General features: G+C 43.7%; 1 long non-coding RNA gene across 7 annotated transcripts in view; it reads left to right on the forward strand.

Annotated features, from left to right (window-relative positions):
* LOC107310689 (uncharacterized) overlaps positions 1 to 23,841 on the forward strand; it is a 158,094-nt gene that overhangs the window by 99,465 nt on the left and 34,788 nt on the right. For 4 of the 7 annotated variants that reach the window (XR_014943754.1, XR_014943756.1, XR_014943757.1 and 1 more), the window contains exon 2: positions 8,536 to 8,706. This is a non-coding gene — a long non-coding RNA (uncharacterized LOC107310689). Of the gene's footprint in view, positions 1 to 8,535; positions 8,707 to 10,317; positions 10,708 to 23,841 lie in introns of those variants that run through there. The other 3 variants (XR_014943752.1, XR_014943753.1, XR_014943758.1) reach the window with 1 other exon arrangement.

Below are 23,841 nucleotides of genomic sequence, written 5' to 3' on the forward strand. Positions count from 1 at the left end.
ATTAAAGTTCAGCTGATGGTTTTTTCTGAAGGCCCACATGTAAACAGGTAATGGGGCCAGTGCTCCATCAGAATGCTTCCAATTCTTCTGTGTTGCAAGGCTTTTTCCTTGGTAGAGCCATGTGAGGTGAAGACATCCTCTTCTCAGGTGAAGATTCAGCCCTGTGTGAAACAAGAAGTTTGGTAAACTCATACATTACTGCTCATGGGTTATGTGTCAGAAAAGAGACTTCCCAAATCCCACACTTTGAAGGACTGTGCTTTATCCAACAGGCAGTGCCAGCAGCAGTGTCACTGATTCATTATCAGAACTTAAGGACAAAATAAGAAGACATTTCTTTTTCATAAAACTTCTAGAGGGAAAGAGTCCTTTTCATGAAGCACTCTGGATTGTTAGTTTGGTTTATTCTGGAACACGATATCCATTCGTTTCATTTATTTCCTCCCAAAAGTGGGTCCATAAAGATAAGAAATAAGGACAATTCCAGCTGTTTCACTTGAAAATATTTGTCTGCTTTGAACTGTCTCCTGTATTGTTGTTTTTTTTTTTTTTTTACTCCTACAAGAAGATTTCAGCAAATACTGCTTGAATTGTGAAGCATTTTGATTGTGATTTCCTCCATTTATTCTCTCTGCAGTATTTCAGCCATCTCTGTTAATTGCACACCTCTATATTCAGCTTTACCAAACCTTCCTGCATTAAGTTTTGCTTCCACAGCGTTTGCCATTCTAGGTGATGTTTTGGGAAACAAAGGTGTTCTCATCCTTTGCCATGTCCCTGCTACTGTGTTTTCCCAGGCTGGTGAACAAGATATGATGCAAACCCTTGCAAGGAACTTGCACTTGTACTTCACATGGCCAATAATAGGTGCCCCATGTGGCTCTATGTGAAATGCACGCCGTGCTCCTGGGTGCTCATCAGCATGCAGCGTGTATCTCTCAGCTTTTGAAGTCTGCATGCTAAAGGCAGGGAGTGCTGTCTGTGGCAGAGATTTGCAGGAAGTGTCAGTGTGGGTTACCTTCGACGTTAGCTAGATGGTGCTAAAGAATTTTTGCTTGTTGTCGCTAAGCAGAGCATGTGGAGTGCAGTCCTCCTTTAGCTTCCTGGGCTTGGGATTAAAATCCAATGCTTTTGTTTTGTCCTAAATGAAATGTGAGCTGTAGACAATGCATACAAGGAATTAAAACAGGCAAAAGACCTGCTCCTAAGCACTCTAGGAGTAGACCTATTGATTTCAGTGACATCAGTACACATTAGGTCAGCCTTACGCACACTTTGAGCAAAGAGAGGCTTTGCCAAGCTTTTGCACTCCTGTGCCTATTTCTGACCCACTCAAACAGCGATGGGCTTCCAGCAACCATTACATGCTCAGACTTTCACAGGGTCTGTTATGAAGCAAGGAAGATTTCCTCCTGCCTTTCACAGCTGTGTCCTGCAGCAGTCTGCACAGTTTTGAAAGTGGATAATTTAGAAAGCAAACAAAACACCACTTCTCCAAGCAAGCACTTGTGGAGCCCAGGTTTCATTGCTTTTTGAGTGCTGCTGTTTCAGATTAGCAGAGTCCTGGCTCTGATAAATACTAACAAAGTGTAACGAATGATCAAAGCTGCATTTACAACCCAATGAGGTTGAAATGATTGATCTGGATGACATAATAATGATAACCAGTGAGATGAGGCATGCAAGACTACCCCTCCAGGTACTTGGAGAAAGGAGCAGGTATTAAAAATGACTCCACTTCTTAGGTCATCAGGTTATTCCCACTCTGATATGTGGAGGACAAGCGCAAGACCTTCCCTTTCATTGAGAAAAGCCCTGCAGATGCTGCGGACAGTTCATATCCCTTTGGTAGTAATTCATTATTTCTCTGCACATTACAAAGGTTGGCTGATGACCCAGTAAGTAAAGGGTGAGTTGTTTGTGACTGTTCCCTGTGTTGCTGGGGATCAAAGCCTCGCACCCTAGTTCAAGGCCTGGTGGAAGCTCCAGTGATGTCCTTTCCAAACCTTGTGCAAGGTCACACTTAGAGATGTGAAGGGATATGAGAGGTTTCGTATAGATCGACTAGGTGATTGATGAGAAGACAGCATGGACTTATCATTATTCCAATCATCTTTTAAACTTGGCTGCCTCTACTCCCTTGATACCCTCTCCAACAGCAGGACATCACCTTGTAGCCTTCCAGGATCATGCTTCCAGCAGGCTTCACATCTTCCTACAGAACAGGAACTCCAGGCTGCTCACCTTGGATCTGGTTGTGAGTAGATGGGAAAGCATGGACCTTCCTTGTCAGGGTCTCTTTTCTCTTTTGACTGAAGTTTCTGGATGAGCTGGATGCTCACATTCCTCAGCATATCTTAAAAACAACTCACACTTCTGAAAAACCAACAATATCTGCTATTTATTTCTAGCAGGCTGCCTTTTCCAGGCAACAACAGGAGACCTCATACCCTCAAAGTACCCAACAGTTTAGATGATCTCTGCCCTTGTGAGGCCCTTTCTGGAGTACCACTTCCAGACCTGGGGCCCCTTGTACAGGTGGGATGTCAAACTGTTTGAGTGAGTCCAGATGAGGGCATGAAGATGCTCAAAGGGCTGGAGCACCTCTCCTATGAAGACAGGTTGAGCCTGGAGAAGAGAAGGCCCCGGGGAGACCTTACTGTCTCCAGTACCACAAGCCTTCCAGTACTTTGCAGGGAGCTTACAAGCAGAAGAGGGACTGACTTTCTACATGGTCTGATAGTGACAGGAAAAGGATGAATGGCTTGGAACTATAAGAGCTGAGATTTAGGTTAGATGTTAGGAGAAATTTTTTTTACTTGGAGAGTGGTGAGGTGCTAGGGTTGGAAATAGGTGGTCTTTAAGATCCACTTCAACCTAAGCCATTCTATGATTCCATGATTCTGTGAGATGCTCTCACAGCACTGGGGTAACAGCTTAACTCTAAGATCTGGTCCTGGTGTCACTCTGGTTTTGCAGCAGCCAATGTTCTGCCATCTTTAGTGGTGAATCCTCTTCTGCTCCATTAACAACCACCAAGTTCTCCTCCCTCCTTTCCTTTTTCTCTCACAGAATGTATGGCAATCAGAATAAATTTGTTCACCGCAGGCTGGGGAGCATTAGCATTTTAAAAACACTGGGCTGAATCCTCAGCAGGACGTAAGTCAACAATAACACCTTTGAAGTCAAGACAGCTTTTCTCATTTGCCATCTGGGAGTCTTTCTCAGTATGGCCCTCCAAGGGGGTATTCTCAGTATCTACAGCTGGAGGATGATTTCTCTGGGTTTCCCATACAGCTGACAAAGAAACTGTGTCACAAAAGTCCCTCCAAAAGGCATCTAAACATGAATCAGAATTGCCCTATGGAAGAAGTTACCTTTCCCCCCCCTTCCTTGCCCCACCAGGGACCATAGAGAATGACTGTCCCAAGTGAAGCACCCAAAGCAAGAAGCTTCCATTTGGCCTAGGAGCATCTTGTGTCACCACTTTCAGAGCTGACTCAGTAGCTGGTTCTTTCAGCTGTTCATGGAGGAGTTCTGAAAGCAGCGCCGTCTGTTTGCCTGACCAGAAATCCCACCAATAACGACAAGCAGGACTGACAAGTATATGGGCAGGCATGAGTGCTTTTCTAAAGATTCCTAAACTACCTCCAAGTCCTTTTACCCAAACAATGTTACCGTAGACGACAGTTGACCTCAGACTCAGTTCTCTGAGCAATGAGTTCAATTAGCTTTAATACTTTCAACATTTAAATAGTTAATAGTAAGCAAAGTTCTTTAGAAGCGGAGGGGGATGACTACATGTGCGTCTGCTGAGGTTGTCAGGCAACGATGGAAAAAAAAAATAAAATCTCTCTAATTGCTTCCAGACAATGACTGTTGGATAGAGCTGTGCAAGGGGAGCTTGCTCAGACAGAGGGACTGCTCTGAGCCAGTGAGGATCTGCTGGGCTGCCATCTCCCTGTCCCAGCCGGCCACCTTCTCAAAGCCAGTGGCAAAGGGGTTGCCTTGCCCCAGACCACCTGTGTCCCCAGCTCTCTGCAATGCCCCTTGCTAACAAGAAGCTTGCAGGAAGCTCAGAGCCTAGGGCGGCAAACCAGCAGGTCTCAGTCTGTTGCCAACTTTCTCCATGATCGTGGGCTTGTCCTGTGGCTTCTCTAACTCTGTGCTCCCTGCCAGCAAAATCTGAGATAAATCCGAGCTGCTGAGGGCCATGGTTCATTAATCTGTCCACACACTGTAGCAGCAAGTGGCATCATCTCGTCCATACACCGATACATTCCTGCAGCTTTGAATGTGTCCTTTGCCAGAAGCATTACCCGATCACGTTTCTTCCTGCTTTGCCATCTTTCATGTTGTTTTCTGGAGTTTGTTCATCTTGGTGTTGGCAGAAAATGGGATTCACATATTTTTGCTGCAATTGGAAAACAAAAGCAGAAGGAGCTGGGAGAGACAACAGCAGAGAGCGCTGAGGAAACTTCACTGGCTGCAAACAGTGTTAGCAGTCAGTGCCAGAACCGAGGGAGGAGTAATAAGGTCATATATTCTGTGATGACAAGTGGGAGAGCTTCCACTTGAACTACCAGGACTCAGCTCAAGCAAGTCCTGCCACCAGTCCAGCCTCAGTGATGACTGAGCAACCACAAAGGTGGCTTTTCAGGAAAGGCCAGTTTCCAAAGCAAAGGGAAAAAAATGAACTGGGATGGGAAACAAAGTATTCAGCTATTACTTGACTCCATGGTAGTGGCTAACTGCTCTCCTAGGCCTCCATCAGCTTCAGTTGTGCTATGGGGCTGGTCCACAGCCCCACATTTCACTCTGTTTTGGCTCAGACTCGGGCAATTCTTTATCAGACTTTCCAGATATTTAAGTGCTAAGCATTAAAATGAAAGCTTAGTCCTAGTTTACTGTTGCATTAGGTGGCATTATTGAAGCCATTTGTCTCTTAAGATCTGTATTTGCTCTTGCCAGTCCACTGTGAAGATATTAATTTTGTACTCATATAGGTGATTGTGTCCAGTCAATACCGTCCTATGCTGATGTCTTGTTCTATCTTACGAGTTTTTGTGTATTTCTTTTCTAAATCTCACTGTGGAGTTGAAACCACTTAAATATTTTATTGCAGAAAATGTAGGCTCTGCATGTAAATTTAGTAGTTGAAGTACATTTATATCCATGCAAATACACATACTTTTACAGACACTGGGGTTTTATTTTATCTAAAGTGATTTAATACTAAGTGGTTGGATTGTAGTGGAATTGTTAAAGGTATACGTGAGCGTCATTTTATATCAGGAGTTAAACAAGTCTCCAGTAAAGTAGTATTGTGGTTTCTTTTAGTTGGAAAGATCAGAGGCTGTAAGAAAAGGAGCTCAGAGAAATGGATGACTCTAACAGGAAAGCAATCCACAGGAACTTCTCAAGTGAATTCATTGCTATATGTATGGTCTCAGAAAGCCTCTTTTCATCATCTGTATAGCACTCATAGACAAAGCCCCCTGGAAGTGATGTAGCTTAGGTTAACCAGCAACTTTGTCTTTCTGATGGATTTAAGAATTTAGGTCACTGTCAACAGCCACTGCTGGAGAGATGGTAAAGGTTCGAGATATTTGTAAAGCACCACACTTCATCTAGAGCCATCCCCGCTTATGTCTGCTTGTGTAATTGGTTTTATGGGGACCCATCATCTGTTTCGGTATAAAATCAGCTGGGTTAGTTTAAAGCAGAGCTGACTAGCTGGCAGGGGAGAGTGCTTCAAACCTACCCTGGCTATTGCTGCAGCAGCCTGGCCCACCGCCAGCATGGAGTCTACAAGGAGTTGGAGTATATTTAGCCTCAGCTTATTCTCTGCCTCTCATCTTGTATGCTGGCCTGTGCCAGCTGTGACTTGAGCCTTCCTGGCCCCTTGGTGCCACCCCCCAACCTGCCATCTTGTTGAGATTCACGGTGCTGGTTAGCACGTTGCTTATATTCTGCCCTGAATATCTGACTGCTCTGTGATGCCAGGCAATTCATTTAATTCCACATACTTAGTCTGCATCTCTGCAAAGTAAAGGGTAACCCATGAGCACCCAAGTCACTGTGAGGTGTCTGTGTGCTGCTCTGGGTCCTCACAGAAAGCTTGGTTGAAAATTGCAGTAACTGTTGTAAAATACGTTCACTTAGGGTAGAGCTGGGAAAGACTGAAAATATTTAATATCATACATAACATGTAATAGTAATGTTATTGAGACAAGGCAGTGAGGGACCATGTGTTTATTACTTCAAGAAGGGACACAGCCCCACTGTTACTACAGAAAATCTTGGCCCTTACAATATTTAGGGAATAGTGCTCCAGATTGCAGTTTCCTCTACCAAACACACCCTTTTGTAATCCTAGAAGCTTCCTCCTTGTCCATTCCAACTTTGACTTCAGATTTTTGTCAACCAAAAATGTCTTGCAGCTTTACAGGATTTCCAGTTAGAAACAATACAAGTTTTAGCACATCTCATCGGCAAGGGAATATGATGTCCTTTATGACCTGATAAAAGTAAACCTGAGGGAGCTACTCCCAAGAGTGCCAAACAGGGTCAAGGATGAGATCATATCTGAGAACGCAGCAATGGTGTCAAATACCTTTTGTAAAGCAGTGACATAAAGAGCTTTAGAAAGCTGGCCTGAACTCAGGGATCCTGATTGGCTTCCAGTGATGTCAACCATGTGCCCATAATGCCTAGTAAATGCCTCTTTCTCCTTCCTTTTTAGGAATAATTGCTCCTCAATAACAGCAGCGAGTGGCTTGATGTTCACTTAGGGTGCACTCTGAGCTAACTGCAATATGCTTCAGATAGTCACAGTCAGCGTGAGTGATACAGGCATGCTGGTGACAATGGTCAAGGAGAAAGCTGACATACTCAACTCTTTTGCTTCAGTCTTGACTGACAACTGCTCTTCACAAATCCCTAGAGCAGATGTTCAGAAGATGAGAACTGGGGGAACAATACCCCTCCCACTGTAAGCAAAGATGGGATTTTTGAAAATCCATCAGTCCATTGGTCCCAATAAGATGCATCTAGGAGTCCCAAGGGAACTGGGTGTTCCAGTTATGGCAGTCAGGTGAAGTCTCTGATGACTGGATAAAAAGGCAATGTCACACCCATTTTAAAGGATAGAATGGATGATCCAGGGAACTACCAACCTGTCAGCCTCACCTCAGTGCTGGGGAAGATCATGGGTCCTGGATGCTATGCTAAGACACATGGAAGAGAGGGAGGTGTTATGAGACAACCAGCACAGCTTCACCAAGGTTAGGTCCTGTCTGACCATCCTAGTGTCTTTCTGTGATGCCATGAGAGTGTCATTAGACAAGGGAAGAGACACTGATGTCATCTATCTGGACATCAGAAAGATCTTTGACACAGTCCCCTGTAACATCTTTCTTTCCAAATTGGAAAGATGTGGATTTGATGGGTAGACTATTTGATGGACAAGGACCTGATTGTGAAATCATACCCAAAAAGTGGTGGCCAGTGTTTCAGTTCAATGTCTAGGCAGAGATTAGTGGTGAGTTGTGTCCCTTGGGTCAGTGTTGGGACCAGTGCTTTTCCAAGGCCTAAAGTCCTGTGACACTGTGAGAGCATACACTTCTGCTGCTGGAGGAAATTCTGGTTGGAAAGGTTGACTTCCAGACATGGAAATAGAATTTGGAAAATCTAAAGACTTTTGCTTAAGCCTACCACTGATGTTTTGTATGGCTTTAGGACAGACAAATTGTCCCTGTGCTTCAGCAGGTTGTCTTCTTGATGTAAACATATCCTGAGATATATCTTTAGATTCCTGTCTGTGAAGAGGAAAGGAGCCCATTTTCCTGCACTACATCCACTTTCTTATAAGCTCTTAAAAGGCAATGGGAAATTGTGTTAATGGCAGGTAGGAAACCTTTTTCATTCCTGGACATAAGGTACTTAGGTGTTACAATGATGACAAGACAGTTGTCTCATGCAGACACACCTGAAGCTGGTTGTAACCAGCAAGCCTTTAACTTGCACACAGCTGCCCATCACATCATGTAGATAAATCAAATCTGAAACACTTGCTGCTGGCCACCAGTCTGATTAGCTCCTAAGGTAGTGAACTTCACATGGTGGGGTCAGGACAGAGGACATCACTTACCAAAGATCTTTTCCAGAGGGTTCTGTGAGACCCTCTTGTTCCTGCTCTGATTCCCTGCTCTTCCCTGAGCTGTGGTTGGAAGTGGTGGCTGGCTGGATGCTGTGTCCCACTGCTGGTAATCCCTTGTGCTGACCCTGGGCTCTGATTTGTTAAGCTGGGATATGTAGAGCTACAATTAAGAATTCTGCCACTTGTTCTAATTTAGTGAGGGGTGAGAATTAACAGATGGTGTCATTATCAAAATCTGTTCGAGTGTTGAAACAACATAAATCCTACAAATACAGAAAAACAAATACAAACTGCAGTAATTTTTCCAATATCTGTTGAATAATAATTACGCTTTGCATTTATATGGTGCTCTTTTTTTTTTTATTATTCCACAGCTTTTGAAGTGCTTCCTGATCCTAACTACAGCTCAACTAGCCCTGTGAGAGAGTCAAATGTGATATTACCTGCTCTACTTAAGCTCAAGGTGTGGCCCAGTGCATAAAGGCTTGTATTGGAGATTTGCACAGGGATTCTGGCTCTGCTGCTGCTTCAGCTTGATGGGCATGGTAGGTGACTTCATTTCTTATCTTTGGGTTGCACAGTTCCTAAAACAGAAATGTTGATGTTTTGCCTCCCTTGTGAAGTGCTTGGTTTTCAACAGATCATTGCAGTGCAGGGTGTGAATACTGCTGTTGTCGTCACTGTTGCTCTCCAGGAGCAAACATTGAGGATCTGGGTGCTAAATATGAAATATCACACTTAGGTTTTCAGGGTGTTGGGAACATCAGGCTTCCAACTTTCTATAAGCTTGATGTTTTTCAGATGTCCCAGAGTGGACACCATAAAGCAAAGGCAGGTTCATGCTTTGGTTAGCCCACAGAGTCCAGTGGACTTCTGCAATAAGTGCTTTGGAGTTATGTATTTTCATAATAAAGGTAGGGAGTGAAATAAAAAATAGCTGGTTTGGGAGAGCATGCTCTTATATTAATTGTGGGCACTTCTATCCAGTAAAGTTCATCTATCTAATTTTTCCTTATGTTAATGCACATGGCATAGCACTGGAAGGGACCTTTTGCTTTATTTCCTTGGTGTGTCTTAGTGAAGTGTTTGCGTATTTGTTCTCCATTCCTTGGCAAGTGCCATGGTACAGCTTGTATCCGTGTGGTTTGACATCTTTCCCCTTAAAACCAGGCAGCAGTGTGTGAGCAGCTTCCTGAGGTGGGCCCTAGGATGTAGCAGCACCTGAGCACTGTGTGATTGCTGGGATGCAGCTTATTCACCCAGGCCAAAATTGTGCCACTAAGTGAGAAGGACATGGTGCTGGAGCCTTCCTTAAGTATAATTACCAGTTTCTTCCCAGAACGAAGCCACGTTAATCTTATAACCCATCTGAAATCCTTTGGAAAGACTGAATCATCTTAACGCTTCCAGTGGTGTCCAGAGCACTTGTATTATGAGCATCCATTCTTTTGAAAGTCAAGTGATTTCACCTGTAAGCTATATCTCCTGTAAATCATGATGCCTTCTCCTGGGAGAGGGTCCTGGTGGTCTGAAAGCAGAGCAGGAAGGATGCTGTGCAACCCTGATGGCACCACATGGCATCACACGGGTTGCACAGCATCAGGCTTTATGGCCACATTGTCAAGGGCTGCTTGCTGCCTCCCTTTCAGAGTCAGACTGCGGCGGCAACGCTTATTTATTTATCCCTTTGGTACTGACCAGATGAGAAGAGGAAGGGAGACTCCTTGAGGCTTCTCTAGCTCTGACACCATCTGAGGCTTTAGAAATGTGGGTTTCAGCTGCGCTTGATGCAAGTTACTGAAAACTGGCAAACCAGCCTGTAAGCCAGCACAACACAACCACAAGTTTGGCAACAAATTCCTGCTGCCAGATGCCTTTGCTGTTCCTTTAGCTTTCTATGGATTCAAGGCACTTCACTCTTTTTTGTTGCTGGAAATGCTTTCAAAGTAGAACACAGTGTTTTGGGTTGTCTAGCCAAAGTTTAGTTGTCCTTTTGCATCTTTGCCAAACTTCCTGTTTTCAACAAAAACAATTTATTATCTCACTGGTTCTTTAGACCTGAAAGGATTTGCAAGCACAAATAAACTTCTGTTTTTTCTTCTTTTTTTTCATGGCCTTTCAGAGAATAAACTCACTTGCTTCCTCTCAGTTATGTGTCATATACTAGCAAGGAGAAGTATTTAACCTCTGGACTGCTAGTGAGAATCGGGAAACACTTTAATTATGCAAAACTTCTGCACTCTGAACTTTAAAGAACAGAAATATTCTCTCATTTGCTAGAAATAATTCTTTTCAGGCGGTTGGGCAATAGTATCAATCTGCCACCTGCATGTTAAGGGAGTTGGGAGCGAGCTAAAATTTGAAGTCTTTTAAGAGCTGTTTTTAAAGACTTTATTAATTGACCAAGAGCGAGCGATATATTCTGCTCAGGAACATTTTGTTCCTAGAGACTTACTACTGACAATCCCTGGCAACATCGTCACAAAATGGAAAGCCTTTGACAAGTATGAAGATGCCTTCCCGCTTAACAACACCAAATTGAATCTGTAAGTAAGAAATGAGACAGTGGAGATATGTGTTGGCTCTGTGCAGGGAAAGCAAGGCACTGCTGCAAGCCAAAGTGCTGCTGCAAAGGGATTGGCTGATTGTAGAAGCATCTTCTCTCTTAAAAATGAAGTATAAGTTATCCAAAGAGGAGGGGTGGGGGATAAAGGGGGGGAGGAATCTTTGTTGTCCATGTTCAGTACCATTGGAGTGTAAGGAGGGAGCTTAACAAAAGCATGCTTGTAAAATTGACTTTGGTAAGAGTACATTTTCAGGGTAGGAGGTAGGAACTTGGTATTAAACAGCTCTTTCTGTGTCTGCCTTCAGAAATTATCACGTTACCTTCAACTGTTCGGAAGATGTTGAAGTCTCTCCTTCTTTTTTTTTTTTTGTACTGTACTTCAAAGGAGTTGCAAATTCTTTGAAGGTGACTTAACATCTCTTAAATGATTCTGAAAGGGGGGGGGGGGGGGAATCTAAAGCCTTCCAAAAAGAAGTTTAAAGGATATGTTTAATATTATTGTTGGAAGAGCACTATAAATCCGCCACGTTTATGGGTATCGATGTCTTTGAGATGGCATTTATCCTAGCAAAGAGAGAAGGAACAACTTAAGGAGGGATGGATCTTTTTAGGAGCTTAATATGTTCCTCCCCATGTCGTAGGGAAAGTAAATGAATAAAAGCATTTGAGCAGAACCCCCCAGCCACACAGAAATGCTCCGGCAGTTGTAACTTCCCGACAGGCTGCGTGTTGGCAGGACACTGTTGTTTTTGTAAGGAAAACTGTGCTTTTAGCCATGTTTTTTGTAGGAGTATGGTGTCTCTGCTTTCAGCTAAGTAACAAGAAGATCAGAAAAAGGCTGTTTCTCTTGTGGAAGAGGCCAAATGTGAACAATGAAAGTAGAAATACCGCTGCTTTGAGCCAGAGCCTGCTATCAATAGCACTTCTATTATCAGCCTATTGATGAGCAATGGTGTATCAGAATGAAATGGAATTCCAGCACGTGGCAGTCAGAGCTGTGCACGTGTGACTTACCAGCTGGGAGGACATTGCTCTCGAGTCAGCTTTAGGTTCTTGCCCTTTAGAAAGCACAGGCTATGAGCTATATGAATATCTCTGCGTTTATACTTCCAAAGTGAAAGTGTTTAAGGGGATTTAGGAAATAATTTTGATACCACAGGCTTCAAAGAAATCAACTGTGTTTAGTATCCTTGGCTCTCAGCTTAATTTGCCAAATCATGCTGCTTCTGAAATTTATTGCAAAATTATTGTTCTCTGGGGAAATAATTACCATTCCTCCTCCTAGGATGGGGTGTGTGCGTGCATATGTTTGTTAGAAGGGGAATTGAATCAGACGGGTATAAAGGAAGCCTTCCTTTCTGTAATACTGAGCCAGTGTCCAAAAAAGAGAGGGATGCTTATCTATTGATTCTTTAATAACTGGATTGTTTCTTACTGACAGGAAATGCCCCTCTGGTGCAGCTGTCCTGGTAGTGAGGCTAGTTTGACCTGTAATGGTTTGTGGATGAAATCATCTCGCATAGGTAGTCATAGGATTTTGGCTTTGGGGGCTTTCAGCTGGGGCTGTTTGCTAGGTGAGAAAAGGGTCTTTAACATCCCAACAGGGCTGAGCCTGTAGCGAAAGCCTTGATTCTGGTTGTCCTATCATAAGCCATTCCCTGCAAGAAGGAATTTAATTAATGTGCATACCCTGCAAGGGCTTTGTCAGAGGGAAGTAAGTGGCAGAGTAAGTCCCTTGCATGGACTTCCCAGGGAAGAATCTGGGTGGGATGCTGGAACAGATATGCATACCAATGGCCCAAGCCTTAGCGTGGAGTCTGGAGACCAAAGCATTCCTTAGGCTTTTTAGGAACATGGATGCCTTCTTTCAGCACAGTGGAGATGAACACTTACTGGGGAGCTTAACGTAGAGCCCAGAACCTCTGAAACTGGAGTGTGGCAGTGACAGCTACTTCTCCTTTGGTGGCAATGGACAGAGACCTTCCAGCCTGTCTGTTTCCATGTGAAGAGCTCTGTAATATACTGTAACAAGAATTGTTTGCGTCATTTGAGCTAATTTGTAATGCCTGAACCATGTTTCTCTCATCTGGAACCACCCAGCAAAGCCTGGTGTTGACTGAGAAGCAGCAGTGGCTGCCTGGAACAAGCTGAGAATTCCGGCTCACAAGCAGAAAGCTGAACTGAGGGGTGCTCACATCCTCTGGGTATGTACAGCACTGCAATGAGAGCCAGCCAGGCTTCTGCACGCGCAGAGGTAGAAAGAGGAAAGGATGGCACAGAGCAGCACAAGGGCCTGTCAGCTGCAGCCACCACTGGGTTTGACAGGAGCTGGAGCTCCTGATGCTCATGACAAATGGATGAGCTGTGCTGGCTGTGCTGCCTTCTGGGACACACAGTGCCCTCAGACAGGTGCCATCTGCTCTGGGAGGAGGTAAGGACCAGGATGGCATCTCCAGCAGCGTGGAGGCTGGGCCAGATCTTGGCGCTGAACAGAAGCTTTGCGCACCTGACAGCTCACTTTGCTTTTTGAATGTTTGTCCAGTATGCACAGCGAATCTGAAGGAATGCCTGTAAAATATCCTACATCTGTTTCCTTCCTTAAACTCTGCAGGCAGCTTGTAGGGCTTTGCTTATAGCCCATTCAGGGCAGGGAGAGGGGAATATTTATTTATGTTTATTCAGTGTTCCTGGAATCTAGCCTGGACTCAAAGCACCTGACAAATGTTTAGAATAAGCCATTAACTAACACTAGATGCAATGGTTCTGTGTTTCAGTTCATCCCTTTCTCTGGAACTGTTTTTTAATTAAAAGCCTTTCCCCACAGAACACCTTGCCACGCTGGCACATGCCTGCACCTCCACTATATGTCTCTATTCCATTGCTGGGATGAACCGTGCAGGCAGCAGTATCCCAGACTGGGATGAGAAACAGAGTATGCTGTGTGATCTGAGCTCTGAGAAATTAGGGCTGGATGTGCATTTAGTAAGCAGGGCACCTTCAGGAGACCCTGTTTACAGGTGCGTGATTCTTTGCTGAGGTTTTACCATTTTGGTGATGTGCTTTTTGCACCAGGTTAGCTGCTCCAGGCTGTGCGATCTCAGCCAAAGCAATCCCACAATATCGGGCTGAGGGGGAGGGGAAGGCTGGAACAGTGTTTTGCAATAGTAAGGTAAAAATAATAATGAAGTAAATGCAAAGAAAGAAAGAAAACAAAATAAAGGCACAAAAAAACATTCTGGTGATTTTATAACCTAATGGTGCTCCCATGCTTTGTGGCAGAGGCTTGAAAGCTGGCAGAGAATTGGCCTTTTGTTTCAAGGCTATGCCTTTTGCAGTTTCTGTCAGAATCCACCCACGTTTGCAAAGCTGTCAGGCTTTTAACAAACTCAGCTCATGCATATTCATCAGGAAGGAGTTGGGTTTTAGCAGTGGGTGAGGCTGTCTGTCCAAAGAGCCTTTGCCTCTTCCCCGGAGAAAGAGCTGTGGGGTGGAAGCTGGGCTTCATGCTGCCCCTTTCCTCAGGGCTTGTAGAGGTGTAATCTCACTTTGGGAAGCCTGTTCTTTTCTGTAGCCCTCAAAGGTGCTGGGTGCAAAAATAAAATGCCCCAGCATCAGATTTGGATGGTGGAGAACAGCTGGGTTCTTTCCCTCCAAACCCAAGGTTCCTGAGCTCAAGGGAAGGTGGGAGAGAAGGAGCAGAGAGACAGTGAGCCCTGGAGAGGGCTTGTTGAGGAGCCTGGGATCTGGGCAGAAAGCCTGGGAGTGAAGGATTGAGGGTGGGAGATGAGGCAGGAGCCTGGTGGGTGTAGTGATCATGGTTTAAGGGATGCTGGTCTGGAAGGGTGAGGGCTGGGAAAGAGAAGAAGAACAAGTTTCAAGACTTGGGTTAAAGTAGATGGAACTGGAGAGAGTCTGTCTTCTGAGTACTTATTTCTGCTGTTCTTGCTATAAATTTAATCTGTGCTAATTCCAGGTTAAACCTGTTTATTTAAAAGAAAAACAAATAATAACGCCAAGTGCCAGAAGAAAGATTGCCTTGAAAGCTCAAATGTCACTGCCTTATATCATGTCCTTCTTCCCATGTCAACACGTGTGCTATGTGAGATGGGATTTGAGATGTTTGGCCAGGCTCTTAGCTGAGAACTGTTATAACACTCCCAAAAGCTCCGTACTGATTTTAACAGACAGAGTAGATCCTATACACATCTAACACCTCTGTTAGTCCTAACTCCAAGGGGACTAAAGATGTGCTCTGCTATTCCCAGACCTGCAGGGAGACTGGGCTTGCTTATTAGCAGCCAAGAAGAGAATCTTTCCCTTCCTCTATAAGTTATCTTCATTTTATTCAGTTCTAAAATACATCACTTGAAAGTCTAAAATATTTGACAGTTTGTAAATGTATTCAAACCACTGCAGCATTTAGCAATGGTCAAATATTTAGCAATATATTGCATACTGTCACATATATTTAATATACGAGCACAAATGTCACTGGATAGAATAGTTATGTGGAAAATATTACAATAAATGTAAAAATTGTCTACATCTACTAATGTAAATGACCCTAATTTATTTGGACCACTGACATGTGTATATATCTTTGCTCTTACTCTTTATTCTGTAATTTTAATAACTTGGTTGTTTTTTTGTTGTTTGTTCGTGCATCATGTGCAATACCACGGGATGAGGCAGAACTTAAAATGCAAGAGGTGTGAAGTGGAGGTTATTCGGTGCCTTTCATTTTTCAAGTATAGTAAAGTTTGAGTGAGTTCCAGTGTTCTTGTCTTTAAATGTCTTGGGATGTCATGGTGCTATGAGGGATTGTTTTCCATTTTGCTGCTGTCTCTGGTTCTTGGCTGGCTGGTTTTAGTAAGGGCTTTGAAGATGGTTTTCTACCTGAGGCTTTCTACAGAATCCTGGAAGAGATCCATAAGGTCAAAGCAGGTTGTATGATGTAGTATTTGGTTGTTCATCCTCCACACTGTAACCGTAATTTTGCAGTCAGTAGAGTTATGCTACCACGCAACCTTACAGCACGTTGTTCGTATGAGTTACCTGGTCTACCAAAAGAGAGGATCAATTATTTTAATATATATATTTTTCTCATTAGTTTCTCTAGTCTACATTTGATCCCAGTGTGGTGTGGTTTTGTCTAGGGATGCAATCCAGCAGACATCCAAACACTCCTGCAGCTGCTGTGGGGTTTACGTGGAGATCAGTGGACGGTTCTTTGCAGGTGCCGGGCCTTAAAATACAAGGGCTGCTCTGAAAATAATGCCCCCTACTTCACTATGTTGGCCAGCAATGTCAGAAGCAGATGAGGGTGACAGTAAAGGCTGAACCTTCTCACCCATAAACACTACACGTGTTGCTGTGTGACAGATGGCAGCAGAGGGGCACTCTGACACAATGTGGTCTGATACAGAAGCATGTGTGAATCAAAGCTGTGGAACTGAATTATTCTGTGTGGAAACAATGGCACATGTTGCCATTCATCAAGGCTTGCTGAATGTTTATGAAGACCAAACAGTGGATGTGAACATAGTGAGGCAATGAGTGGTATGTTTCAGCAGTGGTGACAGTGGGTCACCTCCTCTGATGCATGTTTTTATGAGTGCAGCTTGCAGGCTCTCATTCAGCTCTGGTGGAAATGCACAGCTCATGATGGAGACTGTATTGAAAAACAGAGTTTTGTAACTGAGAACTTGCTCTATCAAACAGCATTATCGTGCTTTTTATATTGATTGCAGTTAACTTGGAAATAAACAGGAGGCATTAGTTTCAGATCAACCTATGCACAAGATACCCATGAATCTTTCTGAGTAGGAGTAACACTCATGGCTTTAGCAGTGATGCAACAGTTCTGTTTTGTCCTGGCAGCTCCTGCTTTCTGATAATTCCTCTGCCTACCACATTTTCTTAGTAATGTGCTCTGAGATTTCTGCACTAAATATTAATATCAGCATTATTACAGTGTCAGCATTTCTCCCATGTTAGCAGATATATTGTTTTCATTATATAAATCTAGTCCTCATACTCTGTGCTTTCCAGTTTAATTAATCCACCATCGCAGCACCACTGCCAAGAAACCTGTAGCTATTTATAGAAGGGCATAGTATTTTAATACACAAAAAGATAAATATGACTTGGAATGTTACAAACTGCGCTGCGAGCAGGATTAAAAAATGAAAAATTAATTTAACTCAATATTAGAAGTTATAGGCTGCCGTTAATGCCTTTTATCCTATGAAAAATGCTAACTGTCTCATGGTAGATAGCAGATTTGCTTTCATTTAGAGCTTGTTCCAACCTTCGCTGCTTTGTTGGGATGTGTGCACGGAGGGCTGTGTCCAGTGGCCAGCAGACTCTTGGCCGTTGCCTTGTGGGTTGCTTCTGGATGACACCAGCAATGTGCTGCTCCTATTACATGTGCTCTTATCAAATGTATTGCAGGGAAGAGGGGGTTAAGCAGAGTGAGGAGACTTTCACCCACTCTTCTGTGCAACAGGAGTGTGGGCTGCAGGGTTCAGCTGCTCAGACTTCTCTGTAAAGGCTCTTTCTTAGCAGAACACATTGCTGCCCGCTTAGCTGGATGGGTGAGTTTTTACCAGTGAGCAGACAGCATTTTCCCAACCATACGGCAACAGGGGAAATAATCCCACAGCTCTGAGCACTCTCAGAAGGTGCCCACAGATCCCCCGATTCTGGGTCTCCTGAGCCACATCTGTTTGCAGCAGCTCCACGTTGTATAAATGTCTCAATATTGCAAGAGTGGCTTTGAGCAAAACAGGGAGGTTAACCTCAAAGCATCAGGCAGAAACAGCCTACACATTACAAGTCTGGAAACTTGAACCTGCGCCAGAACAGTAACATTCTGTGGTGGTGGATGCTCTAGGAAAGTGTTTTAGTAGATCAGAGCTGGTAGTTTCTGCTGGGGACAGGGGCTGACGGCAGAAGTAATGCAGGCAGGGATGCTCCAACGTTGTCTGCTTGGGGTAAAGAAATGAGGCAGGGAGTGAGCAGTGGGCAGGAGAGAGGGGTGAACAGCCAGACATTCTGGGGAGGCAGAGGTGAAATGAGAGGAGACCTGCCCTACCTGTAAAGTGGCAGTCTGGGCAGATTTGAGGGCAACAGCTGAGTTGTGAGACTTTCCTCTGTGTATTTCCCGATCCCTTTTAGAAATCATTTGTGCATCTGGCTCCCTTGGCTCCTTTTCTTTGAAGGATGACACAGGGGCTTCCCCCAGTTTTTCACTTGCTCCAGTTCTTGCACAGCGAGCAGCGATGAAGAGTTAATCTTTATACCCTTGTTCTCTGCTGCTTTTGGCTTTGCAGAGCTCTGCCAGTAGTTCTTCCTGGATCTCTACCCTAAAACCAAAGGTCTTTACCCATACAGTTTGTCTCGAATGACAGAGAGTCCTTCCATAGCTAATTGCTGTTACCCTCTGACTGGCTGCTGATATGAAATTACTGGTCTATTTATCCCCTTTCCTTGGCCACTAATGAATATATTAAATAGCAGTGATTATTGGAGACTGCTTTAAAAACTTACCTCCCTTGTGAGAAACAACCATTCATCCCTATTTTGTTTTTACCTATGTACTTACATTAAAACTTAGAATCATAGAATCACTCCGGTTGGAAAAGACCTTAAAGATCACCAAGTCCAATCACAACCTAACCATACTACCCTAACAACCCTCTGCAAAATCCTGAGCACCACGTCCAAACAGTTTTTAAACACAACCAGGGATGGTGACTCAACCACCTCCCTGGGCAGCCTATTCCAGTACTTAACAACTCTTTCTATAAGGAAGTTTTTCCTGATATCCAACCTAAACTTACCCTGGCGCAACTTGAGGCCATTTCACCTTGTCCTGTCACCTCTCTTGCTTCTGTAAGAGCTTTTGCTGAGGGACTTTCAGAAGTTTCAAACTGGAAGGGGGGAAGATATAGACAAGTTATAAGGAGGAATTTTTTATGATACGGGCAGTGAGGCATTGGCACAGAAAGTCCTTGGAGACATTCAAGGTCAGGCTGGATGGGGCTTTGAGCACTGACAGAGCTGTAGGTGTCCCCGTTCAGTACAGGGCAGTTGGACCAGACAGCCTTCAAGGGTCCCTTCAATTTAAATGATAGTATGATACTATGAACTTCTGAGGAATCCAAGTTCTCTGTGTTCCTTGTATCACCTTTACCTACACAGACTCCTTCAGAGCACTCTGACAGATTTTCCTCTTCAAAACTTAGGATGGCTCTTCTTCAGCTTATTGTGTTTATCCTCATCCTGAATAATTCTCTATTTATAGTTTGGTCCAGAAATTTCTTCCTGCCCTGTATTTCCCGCAGTCCTTTATTTCTAGGATTTGTGCTGTATTTGCCATCTGCAATGGCTTCGGCACCAGGTGGCCCGATTACAGTACCAGTAAGCGGTTGTTTGGTAGTCTGCTATTCGAGTTCCTTCAGTGCTCTTTAGGGAAGCAGAAACAAGAAACAATGTGGTCACTTGGCTACTGTGCCTTTAAGAGCCAACGAATCTGGACAGAACTCGGTGGCTTTGTGCAGATGATAATGTGTTGGACTTGATTTGTCCTATAATCTTACTCTATAATGGCCAGAGGGGCTTTTAAAACGAGATGAATTTTTACTCAATATACCAGTATATTGCAAAAATATTTGTGATACTGATTTAAAACAAATGTATTTACATATGCAAAATAATAATAATAAAAAACCAACACAGTCATAAGCTTAATAACAAATACACGCTGGTAATCCTATTGAAGAAAGTGCTTGTGGCATTCCCTCTCTGCATTTTTCGATGTTTAATACCCCAGCTGTTTTACTATTCCACATTTTTCTTGAAAGCACCAAAAGTGAGAAAGCCATGTTTCTCCACAAGAGCCTGAAATATTTTGATCTAACTCAAAGACATTCAGGAGCAAGCGAATGCTGTCAAGTGTCTTCAGCCACTAGATTTCAATTTCTATTTAATACTTGCATAACTTCACCATTAGCCAGGAGAATTTTTAAGCATTTTTTTTTCCTTTTAATTTGGCTTGAAAAAGTAAAAAAGACTCCTTCTGGACTGAGATCTTGTATCTCAAGTTTCAGACCGAAGTAAACTTTTACAGCCGAGTTGTAAAAAAAGCAGTTTATGAGACAAACTCTGCCAAAACTTTAACTATGACCGTGCCAATGTGCCATTATAATAATCCAACAATAATCATGGTCCATTATATTAAATCACTCGCACAGACAAAGGCTGCTAACCTTTCCAAGTGGGAAAAAATGTTCCTTTCAAATCAGGGATAAATTCCAACTGAGAAGACCAAATGCTCCAGCCTTTAAGTAGTGAATACATTTACTTCTCCCCAGGGCTCAAATAACCCAACATTTGGTAAATGTTTAACAAGGAGGAATTTTCCCTCCCATTTGCCCTTTTCTCATATACACTAGATTAACAAATTTAGTTTAACAAGGAGATCGGTGTTACCCCCTGGTATGCCTCAATTAGATCCTTCCTCCCATTATTGGCGTATCATCCCAGTCCATTTGCTTGATAAGAGGACCCCGGGTAATTAGCTGCGTGCATAAATGAGGGCTCCCACCAGCCCCGCCTCTGACACAGAGAAGTCTCCCACACACCCAAAAGGTGTGCTTTGGTGTCTTCTGCTGCTCTCACCCTTTTGCATGCTTCTTTTTGTGTGAAAAGTCTCTCCTTTTCGTAGTGTTTTTCAGAGCAGATTAAGCTCCGAGCGTAGCAGTCAGCCCTTGACTCCAGTTCTGCCTCCCCGCAGCATGTCGGGGGCTGAATCAAAGCCTCCGCAGGAATTCACAAATCCAGCTTAGAAATCTCATATTCGTTCCTGGATAAATGAGCGCTACTGAGAACAGAATAACAGCCAGTGCTCTGACATGTGCACTCAGTGGTTGGAGACTGTGCCCGTGTTGGCTCCCTAAAGCCACTTGTTCTTCAGTTCAGCTTGTTTGTTAGTTTTCAGCTGGTTTTCTCTACATTCAGGCATCTTTTTGCTATTCCATGTAGTCTCTGGTGAGTGGGCTTACTTGCAAAACAGCATGTCCAGGCTCGTGCTGGAAGAGGGTTGATTCTCCCTAGATATTAGAAAGCAGTTCTTTACTGTAAGGGTGGTAAGACACTGGAACAGGTTGCCCAGTGAGGTTATGGATGCCCCCTCCCTTGAAGCATTCAAGGATGGGGCTGTGAGCAACCTGGTGTAGAGGGAGGTGTCCCTGCTTATAGCAGGGGTTTGGAACTAGATGGTCTTAAAGGTCCCTTGGGATTTACCCCCTGGCAAAGGAAGCACCCCACCTGTGTGTGCCTTCTTATTTCAGCTGGGATTGCCAAATTGAAGGTTGTAGGGAAACTTCTCAGCAGAAAGAGAAGGGGTTTCCCCAAGAGTTATGTGTGTACATGCACTTCTAAAGAGTTTCTGCATGAAAGGATCTCTCAAATTGAGGCATATTTTATTTGCAACTGGTTCCTTGAATTGTTGGCCAAGAAATAAATTCTGTATTTTTATGAATTAAATGAAGTGAAATAATACAGACAAGGTGCAAGGAGGCATCGGAAGATTTGTTCAGATAAATAGCACTCCTCATTCTCAAGTTGTTCACAGAGCTGTTCTGCTGTACTCAGACATGAGAAAGCAAAAAGCAAAACTATCCAAGTGCTTCAGCGGTTGTAAGAAAGCTGATTCAGTGGGAGGGCTGTTGAACATATCTGTGTCACGAGATAATCACACCTCTCTGTTAGGCGGAAGTGTCTCCATCAGGAAGGAGGTACTGGCATCCCCATAGTTTGATCAAATGATAAACACCTTTACAACCTTACAAAATGTTTTTCACTTGACTGGCAATGTTGTCAGATAGACTTTAATCTCTGCAAGGTCAGGGCATGATTTCCAGTTCTATGTGTCAAGCTATTGCTTGCCTTCCTGGATCAGATGGAATGGCTAGGCTGTGATGAGTTATCACTCAGTCCTAAGGAGCAGTGGTTATATCCATCTGAGGAGATTGCCAGAGCACCTCCCACACTGGGAAGGTGAGGAGATGTCAAAGCAGCCTATCAGTGGGCCTCAAACCATTTCATCTTGGGATGTGCAGCTCTTAGAGTATCTCTAGAGTGGAGCTTGTCTGAGCCTGCCTGGGAATGAGCCGTGGTAGCACAGATCACTGCCTACAGAAGGTGCTAGGATTTGTGGTCATCCAGAGAAGTTGGCAGAAAGTCTTCTGTTTCTGTTCAGAAATTACCCATAAAAATGGGTTTTGTTTGAGAAAAGGGCGTGAAGAATCTATGGGGAAATGCAGACTTCCACTCCCTATGTGTCCTGTATGAAATGGCAGTTTTCCAGTGTCATTTGTAAGTGATCCTTTCCCTGACATGCAATTAGATGCCAGAGAATTTGGTACAAAATTTTGCAATGCACTGAGGGCCATAAAAGCATTAAAAATTCCTTTTTTGGTTGCAAAATACCCCTATCTGTCTAGCTTGGTGGGTAAGGCAGTTCCATCTTTGCCTGTTTATGTTGAATCTGTTTTTAGGTGTAAAATCAAAAATATCTTTCTCCAACTACTTCCAAAAGGTTGGTTTCTCTTCACCACTTGTACAAAATCTGCAGGGATAGGGGGAAGAATTAGTAGTGAGTTGTACTTTTCTCGTAGTAAGCATATTCAAACCCAGTCACACTCTTTTTACTTTGCTGTGCAAGTGCTGCAGAAGTAGCTTGGCTCTTTCTTTCTTGCCTTATTTGATGCCAGATTTGAGTGCAAAGCCGTGTTTCGGGCAGGGTTTGCCAGCATCGTGTTGCCTTGAAACCTCATAGAGTTCTGCAGACCTCTCAGGCCTGTAAGGAGAGCTGGAGCTCCACTCTATCTGCAGTCCCAGCACTTTGCACAGCTCTACTTTTGGCTCCCTGCTTGCCCAAATGAAACTGTCTGATTAAGTGATATATAGGAAATAGATTTCAGTCCAAGCCTGAATCATCAAGCTATTCATTTTTTTAAAAATAAAATCAAACCTGTGATGCTTGCTCCTTTCTGCGTTAGTTTGCCCCCAAAGGGACACTAAGGAAGTTCATCTGAATTAGGTGCAAATTTACAGAGTATATAAGCTGCGTAGACACCCTTGCGCAGAATGAAAGTTGTCTGAATTTTGCTGGGCTTTGATTCAATCCACCTTAGCTCTTGGTAAATGTTTCCTCACGGGGATACAATTAGCTAATTAGCTGACTTAACTAATCCTGCTTTAAAATGAATTTGGATTACCTTTCTTGGCTGTCTCCAGAGAGACGGAAGTGCTTAGCTCTCATGGTAACTCACGCTAGTGATTTTTGGGAAGCCATTGCAGGTGAAAAAAAGAGGGTACTTCTGCAACACCCCGTATTTTGAGCTTAGGCATCAGGGCTGAGGTCAAAAATCTTGTGAGTATACCTAACCTGGATTGTTGCCCATTGTTGTCCATGAAATGGCATTCTTGAAGCTGTTCTTGGAGGCAGGGCTTGGGTTTGGAGTACATCTGACCCTTTGTTTCAGCAATAGGAGGTCTAGTTTCAAGTCAGGCGGGGTCTCAAGTTTGGTCTTAAACTACAGGGCTTACGTGCTGGCTGCACAACTACATTCTCTGATGTTTCTGAAAATTCACACAAATTCAAAGTAAACTTTAATGAATAAATTGGATGTAGCGTCTGTGGAAATATTAGATCTCAACCTGCAGCAGGAGCAGAAAAAGTCCTAGATAGAATAGTCATTCCCTTGTAGAGTCTGAATTGCAGCTCTTGAAGCCATTCCTGAACCATTAACTTCTTTGAGAATCCACTGAGAGTGGGGTAGAGAAGGGTAAATGGAATGCGTGCACTTTAAGTGGGGAAAGGAAAAGAGATTAAACCAGATGAGGCTCCTATGAGTGCAAAACTAGATGGTTAATTGTATCCAGAGTGTTGTTATCAGCATTCCCCTATCCAATTGGAAGGATGTGATGTGTAATATTCCACTGCAATCTGTCCTGCTTCCAGCTCTGTTCAGTGCTCTCATTAATGACTTGCACAGTGCAGTAGAGAGCATACTTATTAAATTTGCAGACAACGCAAAGCTGG

This window comes from Coturnix japonica, chromosome 3 (genome assembly GCF_054131305.1).
Source record: "Coturnix japonica strain WE chromosome 3, WE-NBRP24, whole genome shotgun sequence".
NCBI lineage: Eukaryota > Metazoa > Chordata > Aves > Galliformes > Phasianidae > Coturnix > Coturnix japonica.